Below are 17,230 nucleotides of genomic sequence, written 5' to 3' on the forward strand. Positions count from 1 at the left end.
ATTCAAGAAACTACTATATCTTAACGATCTATTTGGAAATAAAATAAAATAGGAAATTGAATGGAAAAGGAAATTGAATAAAAATGCAAGTTGAATAAAAATAAAAATGAAAGTTGCATAAAATTAAAAATGAATGTGAATTCAAAAAAGCAGTATACCTTAACGATTCATTTGGAAATTAAATAAAAAAGGATATTGCATAGAGATGGTAATTGAATAAAAATGGAAGTTGAATAAAAATAGAAATGCGAGTTGGAACATTTGAAAATGGAAGTTCATTCAAGAAACCCCTATACCTTAACGATCTATTCGAAAGTTAAATAGAAAAGGAGATTGAATAAAAATGCAAGTTGAATAAAAACAAAAATCAAAGTTGCATAAAATTAAAAATGGAAGTTCATTCAAAAGACCACTATACCTTAACGATCTATTTGGAAATTAAACAAATAAGGAAATTCAATAGAAAAGGAAATGGAATAAAAATGGAAGTTGAATGAAAATAAAAATGGAAGTTGCATAAAATTAAAAATGGAAGTTCATTCAAGAAACCACTATACATTAACGATCTATTTGGAAATTAAATAAAAAAAGGAAATTGAATAGAAAAGAAAATTGAATAAAAATGGAAGTTGCATAAAATTAAACATAGAAGTTTATTCAAGAAACCACTATACCTTAACGATCTATTTGGAAATGAAATAAAAAATGAAAGTTAAATCGAAAAGGAAATTGAATAAAAATGGAAGTTGCATAAAATTAAAAATAGAAGTTCATTCAAGAAACCAATATACCTTAACGATCTATTTGGAAATGAAATAAAAAAAGGAAGTTAAATCGAAAAGGAAATTGAATAAAAATAAAAATGGAAGTTGCATAAAACTAAAAATTGAAGTTCATTCAAGAAACCACTATACATTAACGATTTATTTGGAAATTAAATAAAAAAGGAAATTTAATAGATAGGGAAATTGAATAAAAATAAAAATAGAAGTTGCATAAAATTAAAAATGGGAGTTCTTCAGGAAACCACTATAACTTAACGATCTATTTGGAAATTAAATAAAAAAGGAAATCGAGCAAACAAGGAAGTTGAATAAAAATAAAAATGGATGTTGCATAAAATTAAAAATGAAAGTTGAATAAAAATGAAAATAGATGTTGCATAAAATTAAAAATTGAAGTTCATTCAATAAAACACTATACCTTAACGATCTATTTGGAAATTAAATAAAAAGAGAAATTAAATAGAAAAGGAAATTGAATAAAATTGGAAGTTGAATAAGAATAAAAAATGGAGTTGCAAAAAATTAAAAATGGAAGTTCATTAAAGAATCCATTATACATTAACGATCTATTGGGAAATTAAATAAAAAAAGGAAATAGAATAGAAAAGGAAATTGAATAACAGTGGAAGTTGAATAAAAATAAAAATGGATGTTGCATAAAAATAAAAATGAAAGTTGAATAAAAATAAAAATAGATGGTGCATAAAATTAAAAATTGAAGTTCATTCAATAAAACACTATATCTTAACGATCTATTTGGAAATTAAATAAAAAAGGAAATTAAATAGAAAAGGAAATTGAATAAAAATGGAAGTTGAATAAGAATAAAAAATGAAGTTGCATAAAATTAAAAATGGAAGTTCATTCAAGAATACATTATACATTAACGATCTATTTGGAAATTAAATAAAAAAAGGAAATAGAATAAAAATGGAAGTTGAATGAAAATAGAAATGGAAGTTGCATAAAATTAAAATTGGAAGTTCATTCAAGAAACCACAATACCTTAACGATCTATTTGGAAATGAAATAAAAAAAAGGAAATTGAATAGAAAGGAAAATTGAATAAAAATGGAAGTTCAATAAAAATAAAAATGGAAGTCCTATAAAATTAAAAATGGAAGTCCCTTCAAGAAACCACTATACCTTAACGATCTATTTCGAAATTAAATAAAAAAAAGAAATTGAATAGAAAAGGAAATTGAATAAAAATAAAAATGGAAGTTGCACAAAAGTGAAAAAGAAAGTTTATTCAAAAAACAACTATACATTAACGATATATTTGGAAATTAAATAAAAAAGGAAATTGAATAGAAAAAGAAATTTAATAAAAATAGAAGTTGAATAAAAATAAAAATGGAAGTCGCATAAAATTACGAATGGAAGTTCATTCAAGAAACCACAATACCTTAACGATCTATTGGGAAATTAAACAAAAAAAAGGAAATTGAATAAAAATAGAAGTTGAATAAAATTAAAAATGGAAGTTGAATAAAAATAAAAATTGAAGTTCATTCAAGAAACCATTATATATTAACGATCTATTTGGAAATTAAATAAAAAATGAAATTGAACAGAAAGGGAAATTGAATAACAAAAAAAATAGAAGTTGCATAAAATTAAAAATGGGAGTTCTTCAAGAAACCACTATAACTTAACGATCTACTTCGAAATTAGATAAAAAAAGGAAATTGAGTACAAAAGGAAATTGAATAAAAATAGAAGTTGAATAAAAATAAAAATGGATGTTGCATAAAATTAAATATGAAAGTTGAATAAAAATAAAAATGGATGTTGCATAAAATTAAAAATTGAAGTTCATTCAATAAAACACTGTACCTTAACGATCTATTTGGAAATTAAATAAAAAAGGAAATTAAATAGAAAAGGAAATTGAATAAAAATGGAAGTCGAATAAGAATAAAAAATGAAGTTGCATAAAATTAAAAATAGGAGTTCATTCAAGAAACCATTATACAGTAACGATCTCTTTGGAAATTAAATAAAAAGAGGAAATCGAATAACAATGGAAGATGAAAAAAAATAAAAATGGAAGTTGCATAAAATTAAAAATGAAAGTTCATTCAAGAAACAACTATATCGTAACGATCTATTTGGAAATTAAATAAATAAGGAAATTCAATAGAAAAGGAAATTGAATAAAAATGGAAGTTGAATGAAAATAAAAATGCAACTTGCATAAAATTAAAAATGGAAGCTCATTCAAGAAACCACTATACCTTAACGATCTATTTGGAAATTAAATAAAAAAGGAAATTTAATCGAAAAAGAAGTTGAATAAAAATCGAAATGGAATAAAAATAAAAATGGAAGTTGCATAAAATTAAAAATGGAAGTTCATTCAAGAAACCACTATATCTTAACGATCTATTTGGAAGTTAAATAAAAAAGGAAATTGAATGGAAAATGAAATTGAATAAAAATACAAGTTGAATAAAAATAAAAATCGAAGTTGTATAAAATTAAAAATGGAAGTTCATTCAAAAAATCATTATACGTTAACGATTTATTTGGAAATTAAATAAAAAAGGAAATTGAATAGAAATGGAAATTGAATAAAAATGGAAGTTGAATAATAAAATTAAAAATGAAAGTCCATTCAAGAAACAACTATACCATAAAGATCTATTTGGAAATTAAATAGAAAATGAAATTTAATAGAAAAGGAAATTGAATAAAAATGGAAGTTGAATAAGAATAAAAAATGAAGTTGCATAAAATTAAAAATGGAAGTTCATTGAAGAATCCATTATACATTAACGATCTATTTGGAAGTTAAATAAAAAAAGGACATAGAATAGAAGAGGAAATTGAATAACAATGGAAGTTCAACAAAAATAAAAACGGAAATTGCATAAAATTAAAAATAAAAGTTCATTCAAGAAACAACTATACCTTAACGAACTATTTGGAAATTAAACAAATAAGGAAATTCAACAGAAAAGGAAATTGAATAAAAATGGAAGTTGAATGAAAATAAAAATGGAAGTTGCACAAAATTAAAAATGGAAGTTCATTCAAGAAACCACAATACCTTAACGATCTATTTGGAAATTAAATAAAAAAAGGAAATTGAATAGAATGGAAAATTGAATAAAAATGGAAGTTCTATAAAAATAAAAATGGAAGTTGCATAAATTTAAAATTGGAAGTTCATTCAAGAAACAACTATATCTTAACGATCTATTTGGAAATTAAATAAAATAGGAAATTGAATGGAAAAGGAAATTGAATAAAAATGCAAGTTGAATAAAAATAAAAATGGAAGTTGCATAAAATTAAAAATGGAAATACATTCAAAACACCAGTATACCTTAACGATTCATTTGGAAATTGAATAAAAAAGGAAATTGATTAGAGATGGAAATTAAATAAAAATGGAAGTTGAATAAAAATAGAAATGGAAGTTGAAAAATTTAAAATGGAAGTTCATTCAAGAAACCACTATACCTTAACGATCTATTTGGAAATTAAATAAAAAGGAAATTGAATAAAAATGCAAGTTGAATAAAAATAAAAATCGAAGTTGCTTAAAATTAAAAATGGAAGTTTATTCTAAAAACCTGTAACGCCCTCAAAATCAACCCATTATATATATATATATATATATCATTGACATGCATTATTTAAAGAAAACAATTTATTAATTCATTCATCAGAGTATTACTAAATAAAAGCTTTACATGTAACATCGAATAAAATGCCCTACAGGCTTACATCTTTCCAAGCCAACACTTGGATACAAAAAGATGAGTTCTAACTCAATACAAGAAAAGCCCTAGGCTTGGATGTTTACATGTACTAATAAATAAAGACAATTAACTAAAGATAGTCTTCAAAATCCAAGTCCCTTCCAAGCTAAGTCCTTGGAGGTAGCTTATCACCTGAACCTGAAAGTGATGTTCCCATATAGGGTGAGCCACAGCCCAGTAGAAATATACTAAACCACATATAAGCAATGAATAAAGCAATAGCATTCAACAGATGGTTAACCAAGATAATCAATTACTCCGTTTTACAGTCTCATGACACTATTGTCTAAGACATGTTTTACTTTCCAACTTTATCAACATGGCTCAGAGCCTGGCCAAACTTACCACAATGAACTATGTATATCATATTCACATTCCTCTAATATCAACAAACAAATGAGACTCAAGCTCAAATCAAAACACTTCATACTTCCAGTTTGATACACATTTTAGTGCTGTATCAATAAAACACTTCAATATAGATAAGCACACATAAAAGTGATGCTAATGGAGTCCATTCCCTATCTCCTCCCAAACAAAATCCGGTTTAGAGGTCCATCCCCTATCTTCCCCTAAACCGTGGAGTACATCCCCTATCTCCTCCCACACAAAACAAAGTATGTAAACACATAACATATACATCACACAATCAATACACATAATGTCTGTATTAATTCAACAGTCAAAATTAATGACTCAACTAATGTGATTAGTTTCAGTTATACCTAATCCACATGCATTGTCTACAACAATCACGACTATCCTCCACCGATAGCCCAAAACAGTTATTTCTAGACTTGGAAATAAATATATATCAACAATTCCAAAGGCGAGTGATTTAAATTATCCAACTACACCATTTAATCAATAAATTCCCCAATTTCATGAATTTAACCAAATTCCCCAATTCCCTTAAATTAATTATACAAATTAATTAATTAATACAACTAAGGTTTTTCCCAAAATTACCAAAGTACCCCCAACATATCAAAATACTAAAACTTAGAACAAAACTTATAAGATGGAGTAGGAAATCCCTACCTCGAAGAAATAGCCCCAAAAGAGAAGATGGAGATGAAGACCCAAACTCCAAAGTGCTCCAAACTACCAACAATTCAGATTAAATGGAAGCCCTCGACCCACTCTATCTTTTTAATAAAGGATCTAAGGTAGAAACTCACTCTAAGTAGATCAATCCTAAGAGAGAAGGTGTGTAGAGGGAGAGAAAACTCGTACCTAGGGTTTTGGAATCTGAAAGGGAATGAAAAACTGATCTGAAACACGTTGCTGCCTATTTAAACCTGACAGGCTCGCTCGAGCGAAGACTTGGTCGCTCGAGCGACCAGACATAGAAAAGCTACGCTCGAGCCAAGAAAACCTTGCTCGAGCCAACAACCCCAAAAGCTCGCTCGAGCGAAAGAAATATCGCTTGAGCGAAGAACTCAAACTCTCAGGTCTGTAACCAGACAGACGCTCGAGCGAAGGAACTATCGCTCGAGCGAAGAATGAACTAACTCGCTCGAGCGAAGAAAAGCTCGCTCGAGCCAAGAATGCAAAGCTACTGGTCCAAACCAGACGCAAACTCTCGCTCGAGCTACCAAACCCCGGCTCGAGCGAAGAACCAAAACAACATCTCGCTCGAGCGACAAACTCCTCGCTCGAGCGAAGATCCAAAATTCTGGACAGCAACACTTGGTTTCTAAACCCTACCAACCTGAAACAAACCTGCCCAAACACATCCTATAATTCCAAATGAGAAAATAAGGGACAACAACAACAACAAATATACAATGACAGAATCTATGGAACCTAAGTCCGGATACAATAATCAAACGGGAAAAGACCGGGGTCGCTATAGCCTCCCCCCCTTCAAAGAATTTCGTCCCCGAAATTAAGCATAAGTTTTTGAAAACAGATTTTTTTTTTTTTACAATTCATTAGTAAACATCTTGACCCAAAACTGGTCTTTTCATCTCTTTATCAAGAGGCATCTCACATATATATATAAACAACATATATTTCAACCTGTATCATTATTATGCATTATTCCACTCAAGGTTAACAATTCCCATATCATATTCAATCGCATGATATATACAACCCATTCAACAATGTACTCAACAGATGCAATGTTACACTAAACTTCTATAATGAAGCAAGTTTCAAGATACACCCATTTACCAACACAAACTCAATGTTTTATAACTTAAGACATATATAAAGCTCTTAAGTTCAACTATATAACAGAATCTAATTATAAGATTACAATTCAATAAACATGTCCGGATATTTCTGGCGGACTTCCAATTCACGTTCCCAAGTGGCTTCCTCTACTCCGTGATGTTTCCACAAAACTTTGACCAAAGGGATGGTTTTGCCTCGCAAAACTTGATCCCGCCTATCCAAGACTCGAATCGGTCTCTCCTCATATGAGACATCCTCATCAACCACTAAATCAGTCCAATCCAACACATGTGATGGATCCGGCTCATACTTCCGAAGCATACTCACATGAAAAACGTCATGTACTCCGGACAGCTGCGGCAGTAAAGCTAAACGATAAGCAGCTTCGCCAATCCTCTCAAGGATTTCAAACGGACCAATGAACCGAGGGGACAACTTCCCGCTCTTTCCAAATCTCATCAAACCCCGTCTAGGTGATATCTTCAGAAAGACATGATCACCCACCTCAAACACCAAAGGTCTCCTCCTACGGTCGGCATAAGATTTCTGATGACTCTGTGCTGTAACAAGCCTCTTACGAATAAGCTCAACTTTCTCCGTCGTTTCCCTCACCAACTCCGGACCCAACAGAGGTGCATCACCCACCTCAGCCCAACAAACAGGAGATCTACACGGTCGGCCATACAAGGCCTCAAACGGTGCCATACCGATACTAGACTAGAAACTGTTGTTGTAGGCAAACTCCACCAACGGCAAGTGCCTCTCCCATGACCCACTAAAGTCTAGAACACAACCCCGAAGCATATCCTCAAGGATCTGAATAGTACGCTCGGACTGCCCGTCAGTCTGAGGATGATAAGCCGTGCTAAAGGTCAACTTAGTGCCTAAGGCACTCTGCAAACTCTGCCACAACCTGGCAGTAAAACAAGGATCTCTATCTGAGACAATCGTCACTGGAACCCCGTGTAACCTCACTATGTCCCGAATGTACAAGTCGGCAAGATGATCTACCGAATCTCTCACGCGCATCGGAATGAAGTGCGCCGACTTAGTCAACCGGTCTACAACCACCCAAATAGCATCACTACCCCGCTTAGTCCTCGGAAGACCCACAACGAAGTCCATAGTGACGTGTTCCCACTTCCACTCGGCAATAGGCAAGGGTTGCAACAAACCCGCTGGCCTCTGATGTTTGGTCTTTACTTGCTGACAAGTAAGGCACTTAGATACGAAAGCTGCCACATCTCTCTTCATACCCCGCCACCAAAACTGGCGACCCAAATCCCGATACATCTTAGTGCCTCCCGGATGCATCGCAAGGCGTGAATGATGAAACTCTTGGAGTACTTCCTCTCGACGAGACTCCGGCACAAACAGACGGTCTCGGTATCTCACACTCAGATCGGGATACACCGTCAAACCCTTCTCAACCTTTCCGCCGGAAATCTTCTCACGGAGGGACTCTACCTCAAGGTCACCCCTCTGAGCCTCTAACACTCGAGTCACAAGTGTAGGCTGTGCAACAACAGAAAACAATGCCGCAGCCTCAACGAATTCGCCCAAAAGTAAATCAAACTCCCCAAGTGCACCCAACATCTCCCATTCTCGGATGGCTATACTAGCTATGTCACCAACAGGTTTCCTGCTAAGGGCATCGGCCACCACGTTGGCCTTTCCCGGATGATAATGCAACTCAAAGTCATAATCCTCTATGAATTCCATCCACCTCCTCTGCCTCAAGTTCAAGTCTTTCTGTGTAAACAAATATTTCAGACTCTTATGATCCGAGAATACCTCAAATTTCTCACCATAAAGGTAATGCCTCCAAATCTTCAAGGCAAATATCACAGCTGCTAACTCTAGATCATGCGTAGGGTAATTTTGCTCGTGAATTTTCAACTGACGTGAGCCATAGGCAACTACTTTCCCTTCTTGCATTAATACACAACCCAGACCCTCTCGTGAGGCGTCATAATAGACTGCATAACCCAACCCTCTCTCTGGAATAATCAAGACTGGAGCGGTGGTCAGTCTAACTTTCAACTCCTGAAACGACTTTTCACAAGTCTCACTCCATACAAATTTGACTCCCTTCCGAGTCAATCTAGTCAAAGGCGAAGCTAATCTGGAGAAATCTTTCACAAATCGACGGTAATACCTAGCTAACCCCAGAAAACTGCAGATCTCAAACACACTCTTAGGCTGTGCCCAATCTTGCACTGCCTCAGTCTTGGATGTATCAACAGACACTCCTTCCCCAGAAACTACATGGCCTAAGAACTTGACCTCTTCTAACCAGAACTCACACTTCCCAAACTTAGCATAAAGCTTATGGGCTCTAAGTAACTAAAGCACCACTCTCAAGTGTTCCTTGTGCTTCTCCTCAGAAGGTGAATAGATAAGGATGTCGTCCACGAAGACGACTACAAAATGATCTAAAAATTCCTGGAATATTCGGTTCATCAAATCCATAAAAACTGCCGGTGCATTGGTGAGCCCAAATGGCATCACCAAAAACTCATAGTGGCCATACCGCGTACGGAATGCCGTCTTTGGAATATCCTCCTCCCTGACTCTTAACTGATGATAACCCGATCTCAAATCTATCTTCGAGAAACAACGGGAACCCTTCAACTGATCGAACAGATCATCGATACGAGGCATAGGGTACTTATTCTTAACCGTAGCCCGATTTAACTTCCGATAATCTATACAAAGTCTCAAAGCACCACCTTTCTTTTTAACAAAGAGGGCCGGTGCTCCCCACGGCGAGACACTAGGATGTATAAAACCCTTGTCTAGTAACTCCTAGAGCTGAATCTTCAACTCAACTAACTCGGCTGGGGCAAAACGATAAGGTGCCATAGAAATCGGCGCTGTGCCGGGCACTAGGTCAATAGAGAATTCAATCTCCCGATGTGGTGGCAAACCAACAAGATCCTCGGGAAAGACGTCCGAGTACTCACAAACCACCCTTGGCAACACAATCTGAGTCTCATCATCTTCACTAATCGAAAGGTTGGCAAGTAGACCACTAAGCTCACTCCGTCCTCGCGGAATATACCCCGGTGGCAACACATCCCCAACCCGATCCCCCAGAAAATGAAAATACTCTCCGCTCACGGTACAACAAGTGACCCTCTGGCGGTAGCAATCAATAACTGCCCGGTATGACGATAACCAGTCCATATCCAAAATAACATCGAAACCCCTCATAGGCATAACTACAAAGGAAAATGGAATTCTACTTAATCAACCTCTATATCACAACCCCTAACACCTTGTTTCAAAATCAATTCACCCCCAAGAGGTGACACTACACAAATAGGAGATGCTAGCTGTGCTAACTCCAACTCCAAAACAGATGCAAATGCAGCAGACACAAAGGAATGAGATGCACCCGTATCAATCAAAACATTAGCAACCGAGTTGCAAAACAAGAAGGTACCTCTCACAACTGATGGTGCTGGCACAAGATCCTGCGCGGTAATAGCATACACGCGCCCAGACGACCTCTAATCAACTTGCTCAACCCTAGGAGCATAAGATTGCTGCACCGACTGAGACGATGAAGCCCCCTGATTGGCCCTCGAGGCCTGACCCGACTGAGCTGGCTGCTAACCCTGAATCGGCCTCAAACCAGATGTGCCACCCAACTGCGGGCAATACCTCTTCATATGCCCTAGCTGACCACACTGATAACACGAGAGTGGCTGACCTCTACCCTGACTCTGGCTCTGAGATCGAGCCGAAGATGATGCTGCTCTCTGCACTCCTCCCCTCTGAGGACAAACTGGAGACTTGTGGCCCAGCTGGCCACACTTGAAACAGGTAATGTCTCCCTGACTGCCTTTCCCCGAACTAGCACTCGACATAGGAAAAGTCGATCTAGAAAAGCTACCCTGAGACTGCTGAGGATTAAAACCCTTCTGTCTCCTACCATCACTCTGACCATCCTGACTCCTCTTGGAGCCCTTATGTCCTTCCTCCTCCTCCTGCATCATGATTTCCATGTGGGCTGCAGCATCAACCATACGCCCATAATCCCGAATCATAGTTCCCCTAACTCTCAGCTTGAGGCCACGCCTCAACTTCTTCTCAAACTCAATACAACGGCGTTCCTCAGACGCCACCAACTCAGGTGCAAACCTGGACAAACTAGTGAATGCAGCCTCAAATTCGCCCACTGAAGAACTCGCCTGCTTAAGCTGACAAAACTGGTCTCGCAGCTTCTCCCTGACTGCTGGAGATAAGAACTTCTCCTGGAAAGCATTCACAAAAGCCTCCCACGTACCTCCTATACGCCCCTTAGTAAACTTCCACCACTGACCTGCATCCCCCTTCAACTGGAAAGATGCCAAGGTCACTTTCAACCCCTCGTCTTCGATGCCAAGCATCTCAAACGTCTTCATTGTCTGTTCGAGCCATTCATCTGCCTTAAGCGGCTCTTTAGGATCACCCACAAATTCATTCGGATTAGACCGGAAGAACTCCCTCTTCAGAAAGGAAGGTCCTGCATCAGCAGCAACATCCCGAGCTTGATTCTCAGCTCTGAGGATGCCTACTGACTCCCTGAATGCCCCTGCTATCTCTCGGGCTAAAGCGCCCATAGCCTGCTGGCCTACTGGCTTGGCCACATTGGCCTGGCCAATTCCCTCCTGAACTGCCGGAATCTCCTCTGGCACAGGCACCTCCTGCCTACCCGGCCTACCACGCCTACCGCGTCCTCGTCCTCGTCCTGACATCCTAATAAAGGAAACAAAGACATTAGCACATTAATAAATGTGCCGAAGCTAAACACTCGTGTCCTAATGCAATGGACAACAATAATACATTCCACGTAAGCACATAATCACATAAGCACCTACGAATTTCATTCCCGGATAATGATAGTCCCAATGCGTTACTATAGTTCCGGTTGGAAGCAGCAGTGATCAAGTGCCTTTCCAACAAGACTACTAGAAACTCAAGGGTCCAATCAACATCCTAGAAACTACATTCCATACCCACATAAGCACATAAACATGTTATCACATAAGCATATAACATTACACTAAGTCTCTATCAAACGAGACGAACCCAATGTGATACTAATCACTTCCCACGTACCCAAAGTATTCAAACCCGGTACGCTTTGATACCAAGTTGTAACGCCCTCAAAATCAACCCATTATATATATATATATATATCAATGACATGCATTATTTAAAGAAAACAATTTATTAATTCATTCATCAGAGTATTAATAAATAAAAGCTTTACATGTAACATCGAATAAAATGCCCTACAGTCTTACATCTTTCCAAGCCAACACTTGGATACAAAAAGATGAGTTCTAACTCAATACAAGAAAAGCCCTAGGCTTGGATGTTTACATGTACTAATAAATAAAGACAATTAACTCAAGATAGTCTTCAAAATCCAAGTCCCTTCCAAGCTAAGTCCTTGGAGGTAGCTTATCACCTGAACCTGAAAGTGATGTTCCCATATAGGGTGAGCCACAGCCCAGTAGAAATATACTAAACCACATATAAGCAATGAATAAAGCAATAGCATTCAACAGATGGTTAACCAAGATAATCAATTACTCCGTTTTACAGTCTCATGACACTATTGTCTAAGACACGTTTTACTTTCCAACTTTATCAACATGGCTCAGAGCCTAGCCAAACTTACCACAATGAACTATGTATATCATATTCACATTCCTCCAATATCAACAAACAAATGAGACTCAAGCTCAAATCAAAACACTTCATACTTCCAGTTTGATACACATTTTAGTGCTGTATCAATAAAACACTTCAATATAGATAAGCACACATAAAAGTGATGCTAATGGAGTCCATCCCCTATCTCCTCCCAAACAAAATCCGGTTTAGAGGTCCATCCCCTATCTTCCCCTAAACCGTGGAGTACATCCCCTATCTCCTCCCACACAAAACAAAGTATGTAAACACATAACATATACATCACACAATCAATACACATAATGTCTGTATTAATTCAATAGTCAAAATGAATGACTCAACTAATGTGATTAGTTTCAGTTATACCTAATCCACATGCATTGTCTACAACAATCACGACTATCCTCCACCGATAGCCCAAAACAGTTATTTCTAGACTTGGAAATAAATATATATCAACAATTCCAAAGGCGAGTGATTTAAATTATCCAACTACACCATTTAATCAATAAATTCCCCAATTTCATGAATTTAACCAAATTCCCCAATTCCCTTAAATTAATTATACAAATTAATTAATTAATACAACTAAGGTTTTTCCCAAAATTACCAAAGTACCCCCAACATATCAAAATACTAAAACTTAGAACAAAACTTATAAGATGGAGTAGGAAATCCCTACCTCGAAGAAATAGCCCCAAAAGAGAAGATGGAGATGAAGACCCAAACTCCAAAGTGCTCCAAACTACCAACAATTCAGATTAAATGGAAGCCCTCGACCCACTCTATCTTTTTAATAAAGGATCTAAGGTAGAAACTCACTCTAAGTAGATCAATCCTAAGAGAGAAGGTGTGTAGAGGGAGAGAAAACTCGTACCTAGGGTTTTGGAATCTGAAAGGGAATGAAAAACTGATCTGAAACACGTTGCTGCCTATTTAAACCTGACAGGCTCGCTCGAGCGAAGACTTGGTCGCTCGAGCGACTAGACACAGAAAAGCTACGCTCGAGCCAAGAAAACCTTGCTCGAGCCAACAACCCCAAAAGCTCGCTCGAGCGAAAGAAAAATTGCTTGAGCGAAGAACTCAAACTCTCAGGTCTGTAACCAGACACACGCTCGAGCGAAGGAACTATCGCTCGAGCGAAGAATGAACTAACTCGCTCGAGCGAAGAAAAGCTCGCTCGAGCCAAGAATGCAAAGCTACTGGTCCAAACCAGACGCAAACTCTCGCTCGAGCTACCAAACCCCGGCTCGAGCGAAGAACCAAAACAACATCTCACTCGAGCGACAAACTCCTCGCTCGAGCGAAGATCCAAAATTCTGGACAGCAACACTTGGTTTCTAAACCCTACCAACCTGAAACAAACCTGCCCAAACACATCCTATAATTCCAAATGAGAAAATAAGGGACAACAACAACAACAAATATACAATGACAGAATCTACGGAACCTAAGTCCGGATACAATAATCAAACGGGAAAAGACCGGGGTCGCTATAAAACCACTTACCTTAACGATTTATTTGGAAATTAAATAAAAAAGAAAATTGAATAGAGATGTTAATTGAATAAAAATGGAAGTTGAATAAAAATAGAAATAGAAATTGCTTAAAATTAAAAATGGAAGTTCATTCAAGAAACCACTATACCTTAAGGATCTATTTGGAAATTAAATCTAAATGAAATTTAATAGAAAAGGAAATTGAATAAAAATCGAGTGGAATAAAAATAAAAATGGAACTTGCATAAAATTAAAAATGGAAGTTCATTCAAGAAACCACTATATCTTAACGGTCTATTTGGAAATTAAATAAAAAAGGAAATTGAATGGAAAAAGAAATTGAATAAGAATGCAACTTGAATAAAAATAAAAATGGACGTTGCATAAAATTACAAATGGAAGTTCATTCAAAAAACCACTATACCTTAACGATTTATTTGTAAATTAAATAAAAAAGGAAATTGAATAGAGATGGAAATTGAATAAAAATAGAAATTGGATAAAAATAGAAATGGAAGTTGCATAAAATTAAAAATGGAAGTTCATTCAAGAAACCAATATACCATAACGATCTATTTGGAAATTAAATAAAAAAAGGAAATTTTATAGAAAAGGAAATTGAATAAAAATCGAAGTTGAAAAAAAATAAAAATGGAAGTTGCATAAAATTAAAAATGGAAGTTCAATCAAGAAACCACTATATCTTAACGATCTATTTGGAAATTAAATAAAATAGGAAATTGAATGGAAAAGGAAATTGAATGAAAATGCAAGTTGAATAAAAATAAAAGTGGAAGTTGCATGAAATTAAAAATGGAAGTTCATTCAAAAAACCACTATACCTTAACGATTCATTTGGAAATTAAATAAAAAAAGAAATTGAATAAAGATGGAAATTGAATAAAAATAAAAATGGAAGTTGCATAAAATTTAAAATGGAAGTTCATTCAAGAAACCACTATACCTTAACAATCTATTTGGAAATTAAATAAAAAAGGAAATTGAATAGAAAGGAAAATTGAATAAAAATGGAAGTTGAATAAAAATAAAAATGGAAGTTGCATAAAATTTAAAATGGAAGTTCATTCAAGAAACCACTATACCTTAACAATCTATTTGGAAATTAAATAAAAAAACGAAATTGAATTGATAAGGAAATTGAATAAAAATAAAAATGGAAGTTGCATAAAAGTAAAAAAGAAAGTTTTTTCAAAAAACCACTATACCTTAATGATCTCTTTGGAAATTAAATAAAAACGGAAAATTAATAAAAATAGAAGTTGAATAAAAATAAAAATGGAAGTCGCATAAAATTAAAAATGGAAGTTCATTCAAGAAACCCTACATCTTAACGATCTATTTGGAAATTAAACAAAAAAAGGAAATTGAATAAAAATGGAAGTTGAATAAAAATAAAAATTTAAGTTGCATAAACTTAAAACTGGAAGTTCATTCAAGAAACCACTATACCTTAACGATCTATTTCGAAATTAAATGAAAAAAGGAAATTGAATAGAAAAAGAAATTGAATAAAAATGGAAATCGAATAAAAATTAAAATGGAAGTTGCATAAAATTAAAAATAGAAGTTCATTCAAGAAACCACTGTACCGTAACGATCAATTTGGAAATGAAATAAAAAGAAAAAAGGAAGTTAAATAGAAAAGGAAATTGAATAAAAATGGAAGTTGAATAAAATTAAAAATGGAAGTTCATTCAAAAAACCACTATACCTTAACGATCTATTTGAAAATTAAATAAAAAATTGAAATTGAATAGAAAATGAAATTGAATAAAAATGGAAGTTGCATAAAATTAAAAATGAAAGTTCATTCAAGAAACCACTATACCTTAACGATCTATTTGGAAATTAAATAAAAAAGGAGTTTGAATAGAAAAGGAAATTGCATAAAAGTGGAAGTTGAATTTAAATAAAAATGGAAGTTCATTCAAGAAACCACTATACCTTAACAATCTATTTGGAAATTAAATAAAAAAGGAAATTGAATAGAGATGGAAATTGTATAAAAATGAAAGTTAATTAAAAATTGAAATGGAAGTTGCATAAAATTAAACACGGATGTTCATTCAAGAAACCACTATAGGCAAACTATCTATTAGGAAATTAAATAAAAAAGGAAATTCAATTGAAAAAGAAATTGAATAAAAATTAAAATTGAATAAAAATAAAAATGGAAGTTGCATAAAATTAAAAATGAAAGTTCATTCAAGAAACCACTATACATTAACGATCTATTTGGAAATTAAATAAAAAAAGGAAATTCAGTAGAAAAGGAAATTGAATAAAAATGGAAGTTGCATAAAATTAAACATGGAAGTTCATTCAAGAAACGACTATGCCTTAACGATCTATTTGGAAATGAAATAAAAAAAGTAAATTAAATCAAAAAAGAAATTGAATAAAAATGGAAGTTGAATAAAAATAAAAATGGAAGTTGCATAATATTAAAAATTGAAGTTCATTCAAGAAACCACTATACATTAACAATCTATTTGGAAATTAAATAAAAAAGGAAATTGGATAGAAAGGGAAATTGTATAAAAATAAAAATAGAAGTTGCATAAAATTTAAAATAGGAGCTCTTCTAGAAACCACTATAACTTAACGATCTATTTAGAAATTAAATAAAAGAAGGAAATTGAGTAGAAAAGGAAATTGAATAAAAACAAAAGTTGAATAAAAATAAAAATGGATGTTGCATAAAATTAAAAATGGAAGTTGAACAAAAATAAAAATGGATGTTGCGTAAAATTAAAAATTGAAGTCCATTCAAGAAAACACTATACCTTAACGACCTATTTGGAAATTAAATAAAAAAGAAAATTAAATAGAAAAGGAAATTGAATAAAAATGGAAGTTGAATAAGAATAAAAAATGAAGTTGTATAAAATTAAAAATGGAAGTTAATTCAAGAAACCGTTATACCTTAACGATATATTTGGAAATTAAATAAAAAAAGGAAATTGAATAAAAATGAAAGTCGAATAAAAATAAAAATGGAAGTTGCATAAAATTAAAAATGGAAGTTCATTCAAGAAACCACTATACCGTAACGATCAATTTGGAAATCAAATAAAAAAAAAGGAAGTTAAATAGAAAAGGAAATTCAATAAAAATGGAAGTTGAATAAAAATAAAAATGGAAGTTGCGTAAAATTAAAAATGGAAGTTCATTCAAAAAACCACTATACCTTAACGATCTGTTTGGAAATGAAATAAAAAAATGAAATTGAATAGAAAAGGAAATTGAATAAAAATGGAAGTTGCATAAAATTAA

The sequence above is a fragment of the Camellia sinensis genome, unplaced genomic scaffold (genome assembly GCF_055761805.1).
Source record: "Camellia sinensis isolate YWXY unplaced genomic scaffold, ASM5576180v1 Unanchor2, whole genome shotgun sequence".
Lineage (NCBI taxonomy): Eukaryota > Viridiplantae > Streptophyta > Magnoliopsida > Ericales > Theaceae > Camellia > Camellia sinensis.